This window comes from Zootoca vivipara, chromosome 6 (genome assembly GCF_965207765.1).
Source record: "Zootoca vivipara chromosome 6, rZooViv2.hap1.1, whole genome shotgun sequence".
Lineage (NCBI taxonomy): Eukaryota > Metazoa > Chordata > Lepidosauria > Squamata > Lacertidae > Zootoca > Zootoca vivipara.
The window spans coordinates 30,882,945-30,897,775 of record NC_142589.1 but is presented as its reverse complement, the minus strand read 5'-3'; the positions used below and the strand labels follow the sequence as shown (position 1 = coordinate 30,897,775).

The following is a 14,831-nucleotide window of genomic DNA, read 5'->3' as shown; positions in this document are numbered from 1 at the left end:
TCTATTGGTTCCTGCTTACAGTGTGTTAGTCACAGAGACCTGCTGTGATTGGGGGGGGGTGGCCTTCCTTCCACAAAAATATCTCAGGACACCTCCCTGGATTTTCAGTTTTCAGGAGGATTTTCCCCTACCCTCATACAAAGAGGTGGGGGGGGCTTAGGCCCTATTCATGTTGTTGTTTAGTCGTTTAGTCGTGTCTGACTCTTCGTGACCCCATGGACCAGAGCACACCAGGCACTCCTGTCTTCCACTGCCTCCCGTAGTTCGTCAAACTCATGTTCGTAGCTTTGAGAACACTGTCCAACCATCTCGTGCTCTGCCGTCCCCTTTCCTTGTGCCCTCCATCTTTCACAGCATCCGGGTCTTTTGCAGGGAGTCTTCGCTTCTCATGAGGTGGCCAAAGTATTGGAGCCTCAGCTTCAGGACCTGTCCTTCCAGTGAGCGCTCAGGGCTGATTTCCTTCAGAATGGATAGGTTTGATCTTCTTGCAGTCCATGGGACTCTTAAGAGTCTCCTCCAGCACCAAAATTCAAAAGCATCAATTCTTCGGCGATCAGCCTTCTTGATGGTCCAGCTCTCACTTCCATACATCACTACTGGGAAAACCATAGCTTTAACTATACAGACCTTTGTCGGCAAGGTGATGTCTCTGCTTTTTAAGATGCTGTTTGGGATTGCCATTGCTTTTCTCCCAAGAAGCAGGAGTCTTTTAATTTCGTGACTGCTGTCACCATCTGCAGTGATCATGACCCTATTCATAGCACACATTTAAAAAACTATGATACGGTACCACTTTAAATAGCCATTTCCTTTCCAGAGATTCAATACCCCTATTTCCCCCCCCCCAGAGCTATAGTTCCCAGAATTCCCTGTGAAAGGGGATTGGTTGAAAGGGAATCATAGGAGCCAACTCCTAGGGGCCGTGGTCCCTTCATTCCCCCCCCCATAAAATATTTGATGGGCACTGCAATTCAAATGGTGTGCATGCAGTGCATCTTATGATTGATAATGCAGGGCGGGGCTTGCCCCCCCCCATATTTATTTCAAGTTGGCACTGTTGCAGAGAATGGTGGCTCTGGAAGGGGAACAGTAGGAATATCCTCCAAATTCTTAGCCCCCTTAACAAACTACAATTCCCATAATTCTTTGGAAGAATCTATATCTATTTAAAATGGTATCATAACGCTTTAAATGTACAGCGTGTGTTGAGTCGTGGGAAAGACGGATGAAGACACAGCTCTTAAAACAACCAGCTCTTTATTTCAGCTCTGAGTCCTGGACTGCACAATAGCTTAGCTGGCTGGCTTATATAGTACTCAGTAACTTGCAACAGTAACAAACTTCTCCTAGTTACCCAATCTGTGAACAGCAGTCACAATCCTTCATTTGCATGTTGTGGACCTGAGTGAGAACTGCAGCCACGGTGGCCAGAATGAGTACTGCAGTCAAACTAAATACATAATACATAACAGGGTGGATGTGGCCTTAGTTTGTGATTCCCAGCATGTGGAATTCAGAGGCAGACTGCTCCCAACAGTACAGGTAGAACATAATCCACAAGGCTAGTAGCCACTCACCACCCGTGGGAAGCAGACTCTGGCTCACAAAAGGCTATGCTGCAATAGATCTGTTAGTCGTTACAGTTCCACGAGTTTCTTGGTTGCTTTAGCCTCTGGTTTGTCACCCACTGCGTTATTAAATCTAACCCCATAGTTTGACATGGTGCTTGGCACCTGAAAATTACGCTCTACAAATAAACGCAATCCGTTTTGCTCCATGTTCTGCGGTCTAAAAGTGCAGAGAGGTGTAAAAGAACTAGCAGCCAGTTTCCCAACTCTAATAAATGAACCCGTCAGAGTAGGTGCTAATAGTTAAGCCCTTCTGTTTAAGCACAAGCCATCTGCTTTTGTGTATGTGTTTTCGGGTCCTCTGGAGAAACAATAAAGCCACCCCAAGGAATGGATTAGCACAGATAGCTGCTTCTTTTTTGTTCCCTTGTGAGTTCCAATAAGCTCTGGGCAGGAGTAGCTCCATCTCTGTCGATTTCATCTCAAGCATGGAAAGCTTATTTACAAGCAAACTGTCTCCTGAATGTCTTAAGACCGAGGGATTGTCTACCCGCTGTGCTTACCCACAGAAGGATGCCATGCCACTAGATGGATAATCATTTCGGCAGGCTCCGTAGCACAGGCATGCTAGAAAGTTAAACACAATTGTTATCTGTTCTGATTACTCCATGTTGTTTAAAAAAACAAAAACAACCACCGCACACATTTGGGTCATTTGAGGTGTCTATATATAATATGCCAGGTCTTGATTCGGACCTCGTAGTCAGCGAGATGGTAAATCTATGACTCCAGACTGCAGGATGGTCTTACATGATCAAATGCTCATCTTCTTCAGGGGAAAGCAGGGGGATCCCTGCACACAGAAAAACAGAAAATCGGGGGGGGGGGGAGATGTCCTGGCTCCACATTATCCCTGTCATTTGCATGGATTGTTTGTTGAGAAGAGCTGTATGGTGTAGAATGGGGGAGAGGAGAGAACACTAAAACCCAACAAAAACATTACGTTATCCGTTTCTTGTCAACTGTTACAAAGCCCAATGCATTTTGATAGAGGGAAACCTTCTTCAGGGACACTTATGGGGAGTCAATTTTCCAACCAAACTGTCTTCGCCTCAAAAATAAAATACTGGGCTTTCTAGCATTTTGCAAGAATTTCATGAATTCACAAGCACTACAACCACCCTTTCCAAATTTTGAGAACTGCCATTTTACTTTCCCACAATGCCCCGGTGTGATACTACCTCAGAGGCATCATGGGGAATTAAGTCAGCAACTCCCAACCTTCCCCTCCTAATTCAGAGTGCCACCGTCCGCTGCAGCTGCCAATATGGGAGCAGGTCAACCCAGAGAGTCATTTCCAAGCAGTGGCGTAGTAAGGGGGGGGCGGGAGATGTGCCACCCCGGGTGGCAGGCTGGGCGGGGGGCAGCAGGCTGGATGGGGGTGACCACTCCGACGGCCGTCGACACTGTGAGCATGCCTCGACGCCCACTGGGTGCGCTGCAGAAAGAGCTCCGGTGGCTTCTGAGCCCAGCTTCTCCACAGTGTCTCCTCCCTGCCGGAGGAGGTGGTTTTCTTGAGTCAAAATGAGAGTACCCCTAAACATTTTTAAGGGGGGGGGAGAAGCACTGGAGTCCTCCTGTTTGCAGAAGCAGCTCGGTGTGCAAACACAAAAGCATATTTGGATTTGTCAAGTTATTCTTTATTTAATATAAAGCAAGGTGACTCACTCTTTGGGGCCAGAACAAGAGGATGCTAATTGCTCAGCAACAGCAACAATGGAAAATGCAACTAACAAAAACCAGCCAAAGGGAGGGGGGGGAGTCTTAGCTCCATCCCATAATTACTGGAGAAACAATATTTAACTCTATAATTACCAATCATGACAGGGGTCAGTTTGATCTTTATGTGCAACATTCCAGTTGCTGATCGGCAGAACCTACAAAGCCCAGTGCAAAGACCCCCGAACAGCATTTTGCAAGCTCCAATGGTCAGTTGATCACTGGGGGTAGAAAAATGCCACACATGGCCCACATGCAGTGCCATGTTGGTGTGCAAGCTGTTAAATAGCATCAGCCCCCCCCCTAAAAAAAAAGTTTTTGGGTGTCTTTGTGATGTCAGGTGATTGACAGGTGTGTGGCCCTTTCCTCCTGCCAAATATTTATTTGTTTAGATTTCTTACCCACCCTTTGGCATGCCCTGCCTATTGACACCAGCAAGCCACCTTCACTGTTCTCTTTTCAGTGCATGTAGAAGGTTGACATGCATTTCCGTCTGTTTTATTTATTTATTTATTTATTTATTTATTTATTTATTTATTTTATTGTCAATTTTAATTATTTTCCCGAATGTTTTAAGTAGTTGGCTTTTTTTTTCTTTTTACTGTTTCTTACTGGCAATCTTCTTATTTTATTCTTTTTGTAAACTGTTTTGAGGTTTCATTATCTGAGGTTTTATTGCTATCAGGCAGTGTAAGAATCTTGCGAAGCAAATAAATAAATAAATAAGGTCTCAGGGTGGGTTACAACACTGTCCATCTCTGTGTGGTGTAGGGCAGCAGGAATAAAAAAACCCTTTTCTAGGCAAGCGTGCCTCTATGGATCCATCTCTGCATTCCATCCCACCCCCATCTTCATCTATGGAAAATACAAAGAACAGGAACACAGCCCTAGTCCGAGAACTACATCCCGTTATCTGAAGAGCTCTGCAATCCATGGAAAAGATAGCAGCCTTTCCCCACCTCGCCATCTCAACCTGCTATTATTAGAGACAACTGATGAAGAAAACAAACAGACGAGATAACAATTAGACAGTCAATAATGGCATATGAGGCAGCAAAGACAAGATGCAAACAGGCTTGCCATTATCAAGTTCATCTGCTAAGCATATGGAATGCGCCGAGCTGTTATTTTAATCATTCCTGGATGGCTGTGTATTCTTGTAAGTTTTTGCTGATGGAAGAGGGTGTTCAGGGTCACCACCAGATATCTCCGTTAGTGGACAAAGAGATGCCTTATGTAGGAATGACTGGTTGTTGATGCCCAGGAGTGAGACCCAATTCTCAGGCTTGGGTTTTGCGGGGTTCAAGTCATTGCAAGCTGAATTGGAATCAAACCAAGGAGTTGGCCACGTACGGTGGCCATGTTTCCTACTTGACAGAAGACAGTCCTCTATCTGAAGGACTATCTTCTCCAAGTCTAGCATCAAAGAACTGTAGGATTGGAAGGGACCCCCAACAGTCATCTAGTCCAAATTTCTGCAATGCAGAAATCACAGCTAAAGAATCTGTGGCAGATGGCAATCCAACCTCTGTTTAAAAACCTCCAATGAAGGAGCCCACCACCTTCCACGGCAATCTGTCCCACTGTCGAATAGCTCTTACGGAAGATAAAGAATCCCAATGAGGGAGACCTGCAGAAGTCTTGAATTTGCCCATCAACTCATAGCACCTCATAGATCCTTATTCCCCTCACACAGCTATCATTTCCAGAGCGGTTTAACAATCAACCCCCCTTCAGTTGTAGCTCTGTGGAGGGAATAGGGGGTATCTTAGCAAACTACAACACCCTTAACAAACTTATCCCCAAAGGGCAACCCTATTGCCAACCTGTGTGCAAATTTCAAAGGACGGCTGTGTTTCGGTTCATTTATTCTTTCAGAAACTGTGGGTTTCATAGGTTCACCTTTAAATGCAAAATGGATGGAATTCCTCCTCCATCCCTAATCCGAAAGAATGTGAGAATCAGCTCTGAGATGTACAAAGCAGTTAAGGTGGTAGGTTTCCACTGATTGGTCGCCAGGCGTTGCTCCGATAGAACAAGGGTTTGCCCTAGCTAATTCCTATCACATCCTTTGGACCACCAGATGTAATTTATTGTGCATTTGCTTCATATTCAGTTGAAAAGGTATAAGAGGAAAGATCTTTGTAATTGAGCTATACGTTTTGCCATAAATAGGACACCTATTCAGAGTCTCCCCTTTGTGTGGATTAAACCTGAACAAAACAAAACAAAAACCCATAGATATACAAAAGGAATAATGTGTCAATGCTTTTGTGCTTTTAGGGCAGTGCCCCAGAATCCCCATCAAGTTCAGTGCTGCGTAGGCAGTAATAAGCACTATTGGGTGTCTTAGTTTTCAGTCACTGCTGTGAATCTCAATGCAGAGAAACTTGCAAAGGGGAAAAAATGAAAATTACAGGAAAGGGGGGAGTTGAACTCCTTTGTTTTCTTGCATTTGAAGAAGTGTCAGAACGGTTTCCAACAGAAGAAGGAAGCGATTTCAATTGAAGGAATAATGGGAAATATATTGGATGACATGGGAGGTGGAGAGCCACAATACATTTTAATTAAATTAAAGAACAATCCCTGACATTTCTGAATAGGCTGGAGATAAATGGATCCAAATATAGATATAGATGATAAAAATATAACCAACGGATCACATATTGATCTCAAATGCAAAACCATCTATTAAACATTTCCCATCACCTCTGACAATGAACTTTCAGTGATGCTAAAAGGGGGCAAAGTGTTATAGAACAACCTCCTTATTTCAGATTACATAAAATGATTACATTTCAGATTGCATAAAATGACTGATACCAGGATGAGGATGTGGTTTGTTATTAGAGCAATGAGGGTTAGCATTAAACGGGTGGGGGGGGAAATCCAATATAATAAGTGCCCATGTAAAATCAGTCAGAAAGATCTGAAACACAAGAAGTTGGACAGATAGGGCTGTAGCTCAGTGGTAGAGCATCTGCTTTCCATACAGAAGGTCCCAGGTTCAATCCCCGGCATCTCCAGGTATGGCTGGGAATGTCCCTCCTGAAACCCTGGAGAGCTGTTTCCAGTCAATGTAGTCAATATTCCACAAGATAGACCAATTGTCTGACTCAGTTTAAGGCAGCTCCCTACTTTCCTAATCCAAAGAGCCTTAAGGTAAAGTAAAGTGACCCCTGACCATTAGGTCCAGTCGTGACCGACTCTGGGGTTGCGCGCTCATCTCGCATTATTGGCTGAGGGAGCCGGCGTATAGCTTCCAGGTCATGTGGCCAGCATGACAAAGCCGCTTCTGGTGAACCAGAGCAGCACATGGAAACGCCGTTTACCTTCCCGCTATAGCGGTTCCTATTTATCTACTTGCATTTTGATGTGCTTTCGAACTGCTAGGTTGGCAGGAGCTAGGACCAAGCAACGGGAGCTCACCCCGTCACAGGGATTCGAACCGCCGACCTTCTGATCAGCAAGCCCTAAGCTCAGTGGTTAAACCACAGCGCCACCTGGGTCCCTCCAAAGAGCCTTACCCCCACCTAATAAAGAGCCTGTAGAATTGAAGGGGGGGTCTTGAATGGTGGTGGTGAGGAGCTCTGACAGCAGACTCGAGGCACCTTCCTCTCTTCAATAGATTGACAGCTTGTATGGAGAAGGAGCTGCTATCCTGATCTCTGTAGATTTGCAACATCACCAATGCAGGGGACCAGAAGGCAATACAGCCAAATTCTACCCCAAGAGGTGTCAGGTGACACGAGGAGCCAACTGGGTACCACTTAGGCCTATAAAATCAGTGACTCTGAACTGGCTCCTCAGAAATCACTTGGTGCAGATTGATTATGGGACTGCTCTGTATCCTCTAGTGCCCAAATTTTGACGTAAAGCAAATGCATCTTTTTGAATTCAGCTTCCAAACCTTTTCTTTCACGTACGATCAATTTCCCCAGGACTTCTGCATCATCAGCCATGAAGCCACAACTTGGCCTCACCTTTGAAGAGAACACTCCCTCCCCCTAAATGGACATTTCTTGGAGTGGGCTGTCTTTCAGTAGGAGTCGACTATAATTGCACTTACTTTATTGTTCAGACATTTACGATTATTTCTCTCCTGAGCTCCTTGACTGATGTGTTCCTCAGAGTTTAGGTTACTTTTCAAAGCATCCAACTGTTGGGACTTGGTAGTTAAATAATGTGAAATTGCAGCGATGCCAGCAAAATAGGAGTAGAGTTTTACAAAAGCATGTTCCTTCTCTGAACATAATAACAGTAAATTTCTAGAGTCCTGTAGTGCAATATCCATTAGATTTATTATGTTGCAATTCCCAATCCAACTAGTTCTGCCTGAGGGTGAGTATATTACATTTCATCACAGTTTCATTTTCTCCCACAGATGAGAAATGGGAATGCTGTTCCAGTTATGTAGCATGCATGTGTTAAATCTGATCTCTAATAAAATCAAACACATCACAACTCACAGCACTTTAGCACAGCGTCGGCAAAATGAAATACCATCTGTCATCACAGAGAGATTGCCTTATTATAACACAAAAGCCTGGCTGCTTGGTGTGAACCTTGCGATTTAATAAATGGGTAAATGGAAACTGATAATTACAATCTTATTTATTTTAAGTTATTAGTTAAAGCTGCAAAAAAGTGTGGTATAATTTAATCAATTACAGGCCAGAGTGTTAATGCTATAAAGCAAATATTTAGAAGTCGAGTCTAAATTTTAAAAAGATCCAACACCAGAGAGAAAGAGACAGAGAGAGAGAGATTGTGAGGCGTATGCATACAAAGGCCTGCCAAAATCACAGATAAAGATGGTTGCTGGGGATAGACAAAATCACTGCCAGCGCTGATTAGGCCATTTTAGCATCCAGTAAATAACAGTTGAAGTACACATTGTTAGAAAAATAGCTACTGGTGTCAATCTAGGAGGGATTATGACAAAACAATCATGTTGCGATTTTACAGGATTGTTGGTTTGATGTTCTGTTGTGCAGCAGAAAAGGGCAAGTTGCTTCTTAGTACCAACCGGTGCTTATATTTTCAGAGGTTCTGCAATGATGGTTTTAATCCATGGCAAAATGAAATACAAATTGGCATGTTGGCTGTCAGCTCAAATGAACAGTCTGTTGCTGCAAATGGACTCCGCACAAATTCAGCAGCTAGGCTGCAACCTCTACCAAGCACCCTTTACTTCAGTGGGCATCGTGCAGGTTTAAGAACATAATAAGAGCCTGCTGGATGAGGCCAATGGCCCATCTAGTCCAGCACCCTGTTCCCACAGTGGCCAACCAGATGCCTGTGAGAAACAGGCAAGCAGGATTTGAGCACAAGAGCGCTCTCCCCTCTTGTGATTTCCAGCAACTGGTACTCAGAAGCAATGCTGCCTCCAACTGTAGAGGCAGAGCAGAACCATCATGGCCATCAATAGCCCTCTCCTCCATGAATTTGTCCAATCCTATTTTAAAGACATCTAAATTAGGGGTTCCTATCTGGAGGCACAGAGTTGCGCCCAACATTTGGGGGGGAGGAGCTGTTACACACCCAACATTGGAGGGGCTGCAGTGATTTGGGTTTTCCCTATCAGGGAAAGAGACAGCACTGGGGGTTGCTTAGGGAACAAGGGGGTGCAGCAGGACTAGGGGCTGACTGTCACATCAGGAGGAGACAGACCGTCAGGAGGAGGCCAAGCACAGGGCTGGGTTCCATACTTGGCCTCCTCTGCCTCCTCAAGATTGGGAAGGCTCAGCAGACATCCCAACAGACACTGGGGGGGATGAAGAAACCCCAGCCCTATAGAGTTGGCGCCTATGTTCCTATACCATGCCTGTCCCATTCAAAATCCACACCAGTAGTGAGGGTGAAGGGATCATAGCTTAAAGGCAGAAGACAAGTTTTGTATGCAGAAGGTCCCGGGTTCAGTTCTTAGTATCTTCAGTTAAAAGGGTCAGGGGAGCACCTGATGGATTTGAGACTACCTGGAGAACTACTCTGAGCCAAAATAGACAGCCCTGGGCTAGATGGTTGTACAGTCTGATCTGGTATAAGGCAGCATCCTATGTCCAATGACTACTCTCTTTGTATGCATCCACCTCGTTGGATGCTTGAAGATATCCAGTGAGGGTCTTACTGTCAATCCACATTTCCAAATCGCTCATGCATTTATGACAATGAGGTGCAACGCATGAGTGAAGTGGGAATAAACACTCGGGGAACCAGCAGCCATCCCATCTCCATGATTATAACTTCTGGAAAGAGTTAGCCATTGGGAGCATGAGGTTGCTGCATGAAAAGTCCAAATCACATTAACCTTACTCCTTGTAGTAATGTGCCCAGAAACACAATTGCACGGAATAATTGGACAGTATGCCCTGACATAGGGTCTGATCTGTTCCCTTGCGATCTGCTGCAGATCACCATTTATCGTTATCTTACTGCTGCTTGTGCACAGTTATGTATTTTCATAGAGTGATGCTCCTAATCATGCTAATTGCACCTCTTCAGTTGTCTTCCTGCTGCTAAGAAGACACCTAACTGGGACCTCTCTCTCACCTGCCACCCCTTGACTTCCCTCATCCTTGGACATTCTCTCTGCAGCAGACTAGAAGCTTCCCAGTTTGTCTCTGTAAATTTTAGTAAAACCCAAGAACCAGGTGCAAAAGACTTATCATTAGAATTAAGGAACCAAATGCTTTGGAATGTTTTCTGAGTCTAGGAATTCATTTTTTATTAACAGAACTGACCTGAGCTCAAAGCCAGTAATATCAATATCAGTAATGGTATTTCATTGTTGCTGTTATTAAACAACCAACAACCTCATTCCCAGCATTGGTTGGGAATTCTAAGACAACAAAAGATCAGTGGAGTTCTGAAATCAGTAGTTTAAATCAGGGAAGATAGCAGAAATGCAACCCTGGGGGTGAGGTCAGCTACTGCAAGAATTTACTTGCATTGTTCAGCACATGCTATTTAATATAGCGGATTTCAAACACAATTAAGATTTTAGCTGGTACCTCAGTAAAGACATAAATAAGTCAAATGCAGAGAACTAGTGCATAATTCTACCAAGGACCCATTGCTGTGCTGCTCTCTTCCTGTCTTTTCACATGGATTTTAAAATATTAAGGAAGATGTTCAATCTTTATTTTGCTTTTACCTCACTAGTTAGATTGAGCCCCCCAGACCCTGAGATTTCAGGACCCAAACCTGAGACCTAGGGGCAGCCTCTGGTGATGTCATGGGAATGGCCCCAATGATGTCACAGGGGGTGGGCCCAGGTAATGCAATCAAGCATGATTCATCACTTCTGCAACCCATGCATCTCATGCCAGGCATGCATGTGCAATCCTCTTGAGCTCCTCTTCCTCTTGAGCCCAACCCAGCTCCTTTTGTTCTTCTGTGCTTCCTCTCACCTCTGAACCCTGGATGGAAGTTAATTGGGAATGGGAAGGAGGGAGCAGAGCGGGGCAGCTCCCCCAGAGAGTCTGTGAGTCTGTGCTACAATTTGCAGTTGGGTGCTGCCAGGTTGAAGCTTGCAAGGTGCATGCAGTCTTCTTGATTAAAAAAATATTAAAGGCACTCTCTCACCCACCTGGAGATTTAAGCCTTCCATCTCCTCTGCCCTGGACAGGCAAACCTGGAGATTTCAAGTCACCCATGCAGCTCTTGCAGCCCTAGTTGCATTTGAACATAATCATTGTGTTTTGTGCATTGAGCGCATCAGATTAGGAAATTGCCATTTTTTAAAAAAGCAGCATAAACCCAGTGAGAATATCAAGGAAATCTGCATGAGGGAGAAAAGGTTTTTGTGTTCTTATTACTTATAAAGGAAAATCCTAAGTGGTAGAACTCTTTCCAAGGAAGCTCATGAGGGTTGGTTGCCAGGATGTTGCATGTGCTCAGGTTCTTAAAATGAAACTTTTGAGTACCATGCATGATATATTGTGTCTGCAATGGACTGGGGGGCAGGGAGAGAATCAAGCTGGGGGTGGAGAGAAGAACACTACATGAGCTGGGTACAAACAAGACAACAACTTTTATTGGCTACACCTGGGGTGGGGAACATCAGGCCCAGAGCCTCCTGACCTCACTAACAGCTCCTGGGGACTTTCCTTGAGCCATAGCTCCTTCCAAGCAGCAGATTCCTCTCCCCAAGCCACATTTCTCACCAGACTTGTTTCATACCCTCCACAGGGGTTTTTGCCTGGCCTGAATGTGTCACTCCGATAAGTAGCCTACTAGAAAAATCTGCATCCTTTGTCCTGCCCGATTTTGCTTATGGCTCCACTCTCCAGTGTGCCCCCCCCCCTGGAGGCTGCCGAGAAAGGAATACGGCCCATCCCTGGGCTACACATTTTCAGGCCCCTATTGCCCTCCCAGAGCTACAGTTACCAGAGTTGTGGATGGAAGAGGAATTGACTGTTAAACCACCTAGGAAACTAAATTTAAAAATTTAAAAATTTAAAAATTCCGGTCGTCAACCCCCTTCATGGATCAATGCCTTGTCGTGGCGAAGGGGCTTGAATAACTCAGAGAAGCTATGAGCTATGCCATGCAGGGCCACCCAAGATGGACAGGTCATAGTGGAGAGTTTTGACTAAACGTGATCCACCTGGAGAAGGAACTGGCAAGCCACTCCAGTATCCCTGCCAAGAAAACTCCATGGACAAAGACAACAGGCATATAAAAGTTATGACGCTGGAAGATGAGCCCCTCAGGTCGGAAGGCGTCCAACATGCTACTGAGGAAGAGCGGAGGACAAGTACAAGTAGATTCAGAGCTGATGAAGCGGCTGGGCCAAAGCCGAAAGGACGCTCAGTTGCGGATATGCCTGGAAGCGAAAGGAAAGTCCGATGCTGTAAAGAAAAATATTGCATAGGAACCTGGAATGTAAGAACCATGAATGGAGGTAAGCTGGATGTGGTCAAAAATGAGATGACAAGAATAAATATCGACATCCTGGGCATCAGTGAACTAAAATGGAAGGGAATGGGCGAATTCAGTTCGGGTGACTATCATATCTACTACTGTGGGCAAGAATCCTGTAGTAGAAATGGAGTGGCCCTCATAGTCAACAAAAGAGTGGCAAAAGCTGTAATGGGATGCAATCTCAAAAATGACAGAATGATCTCGATACGAATCCAAGGCAGACCTTTTAACATCACAGAATCCAAGTTTATGCACCAACTACCGGAGCTGAAGAAAGTGAAATTGACCAATTCTATGAAGACCTACAACACCTTCTAGAAATGACACCAAAGAAGGATGTTCTTCTCATTACAGGGGATTGGAATGCTAAAGTAGGGAATCAAGAGATAAAAGGAACAACTGGCAAGTTTGGCCTTGGAGTTCAAAATGAAGCAGGGCAAAGGCTAATAGAGTTCTGTCAAGAGAACAAGCTGGTCATCACAAACACTCTCTTCCAACAACACAAGAGACGACTCTACACATGGATATCACCAAATGGGCAGCATCAAAATCAGATTGATTATATTCTCTGCAGCCAAAGATGGAGAAGCTCTATACAATCAGCAAAAACAAGACCTGGAGCTGACTGTAACTCAGATCATCAGCTTCTTATAGCAAAATTCCAGCTTAAACTGAAGAAAGTAGGAAAAACCACTGGGCCAGTAAGATACAATCTGAATCAAATCCCTTATGAATACACAGTGGAAGTGAGGAACAGGTTTAAGGATTTAGATTTGGTGGACAGAGTGCCTGAAGAACTATGGATGGAGGCTCGTAACATTATACAGGAGGCAGCAACGAAAACCATCCCAAGGAAAAGGAAATGCAAGAAAGCAAAATGGCTGTCCAACGAGGCCTTACAAATAGCGGAGGAGAGGAGGCAAGCAAAATGCAAGGGAGATAGGGAAAGATACAGGAAACTGAATGCAGATTTCCAAAAAACAGCAAGGAGAGACAAGAGGGTCTTCTTAAATGAGCAATGCAAAGAAATAGAGGAAAACAATAGAATGGGGAAAACCAGAGATCTGTTCAAGAAAATTGGAGATATGAAAGGAACATTTCGTACAAAGATTACCATAATCAAGGACAAAAGTGGTAAGGACCTAACAGAAGCAGAAGACATCAAGAAGAGGTGGCAAGAATACACAGAGGAATTATACCAGAAAGACATGGAGGTTTCGTACACCCCAGGTAGTGTGGTTGCTGACCTTGAGCCAGACATCTTGGAGAGTGAAGTCAAATGGGCCTTAGAAAGCACTGCTAATAACAAGGCCAGTGGAAGTGATGATATTCCAGCTGAACTATTTAAAATTTTAAAAGATGATGCTGTTAAGGTGCTACACCCAATATGCCAGCAAGTTTGGAAAACTCAGCAATGGCCAGAGGATTGGAGAAGATCAGTCTACATCCCAATTCCAAAGAAGGGCAGTGCCAAAGAATGCTCCAACTACCGCACAATTGCGCTCATTTCACACGCTAGCAAGGTTATGCTTAAAATTCTACAAGGCAGGCTTAGGCAGTATGTGGACCGAGAACTCCCAGAAGTGCAAGCTGGATTTCGAAAGGGCAGAGGAACCAGAGACCAAATAGCAAACATGCGCTGGATTATGGAGAAAGCTAGAGAGTTCCAGAAAAACGTCTACTTCTGCTTCATTGACTATGCAAAAGCCTTTGACTGTGTCGACCACAGCAAACTATGGCAAGTTCTTAAAGAAATGGGAGTGCCTGATCACCTCATCTGTCTCCTGAGAAATCTCTATGTGGGACAAGAAGCTACAGTTAGAACTGGATATGGAACAACTGAGTGGTTCAAAATTGGGAAAGGAGTACGACAAGGTTGTATATTGTCTCCCTGCTTATTTAACTTATATGCAGAATTCATCATGCGAAAGGCTGAACTAGATGAATCCCAAACCGGAATTAAGATTGCCGGAAGAAATATCAACAACCTCAGATATGCAGATGACACAACTTTGATGGCAGAAAGCGAGGAGGAATTAAAGAACCTTTTAATGAGGGTGAAAGAGGAGAGCGCAAAATATGGTCTGAAGCTCAACATCAAAAAAACCAAGATCATGGCCACTGGTCCCATCACCTCCTGGCAAATAGAAGGGGAAGAAATGGAGGCAGTGAGAGATTTTACCTTCTTGGGCTCCTTGATCACTGCAGATGGTGACAGCAGTCACGAAATTAAAAGACGCCTGCTTCTTGGGAGAAAAGCAATGACAAACCTAGACAGCATCTTAAAAAGCAGAGACATCACCTTGCCGACAAAGGTCCGTATAGTTAAAGCTATGGTTTTCCCAGTAGTGATGTATGGAAGTGAGAGCTGGACCATAAAGAAGGCTGATCGCTGAAGAATTGATGCTTTTGAATTATGGTGCTGGAGGAGACTCTTGAGAGTCCCATGGACTGCAAGAAGATCAAACCTATCCATTCTGAAGGAAATCAGCCCTGAGTGCTCCCTGGAAGGACAGATCGTGAAGCTGAGGCTCCAATACTTTGGCCACCTCATGA

General features: G+C 44.5%; 1 non-coding gene across 1 annotated transcript; it reads left to right on the top strand.

The window, feature by feature from the left end:
* Nucleotides 1-6,304: 6,304 nt before the first annotated feature.
* TRNAG-UCC (transfer RNA glycine (anticodon UCC)) lies at nucleotides 6,305-6,373 on the top strand. The gene has a single exon. It is a non-coding gene; the product is annotated as a tRNA-Gly (tRNA).
* Nucleotides 6,374-14,831: the final 8,458 nt, after the last annotated feature.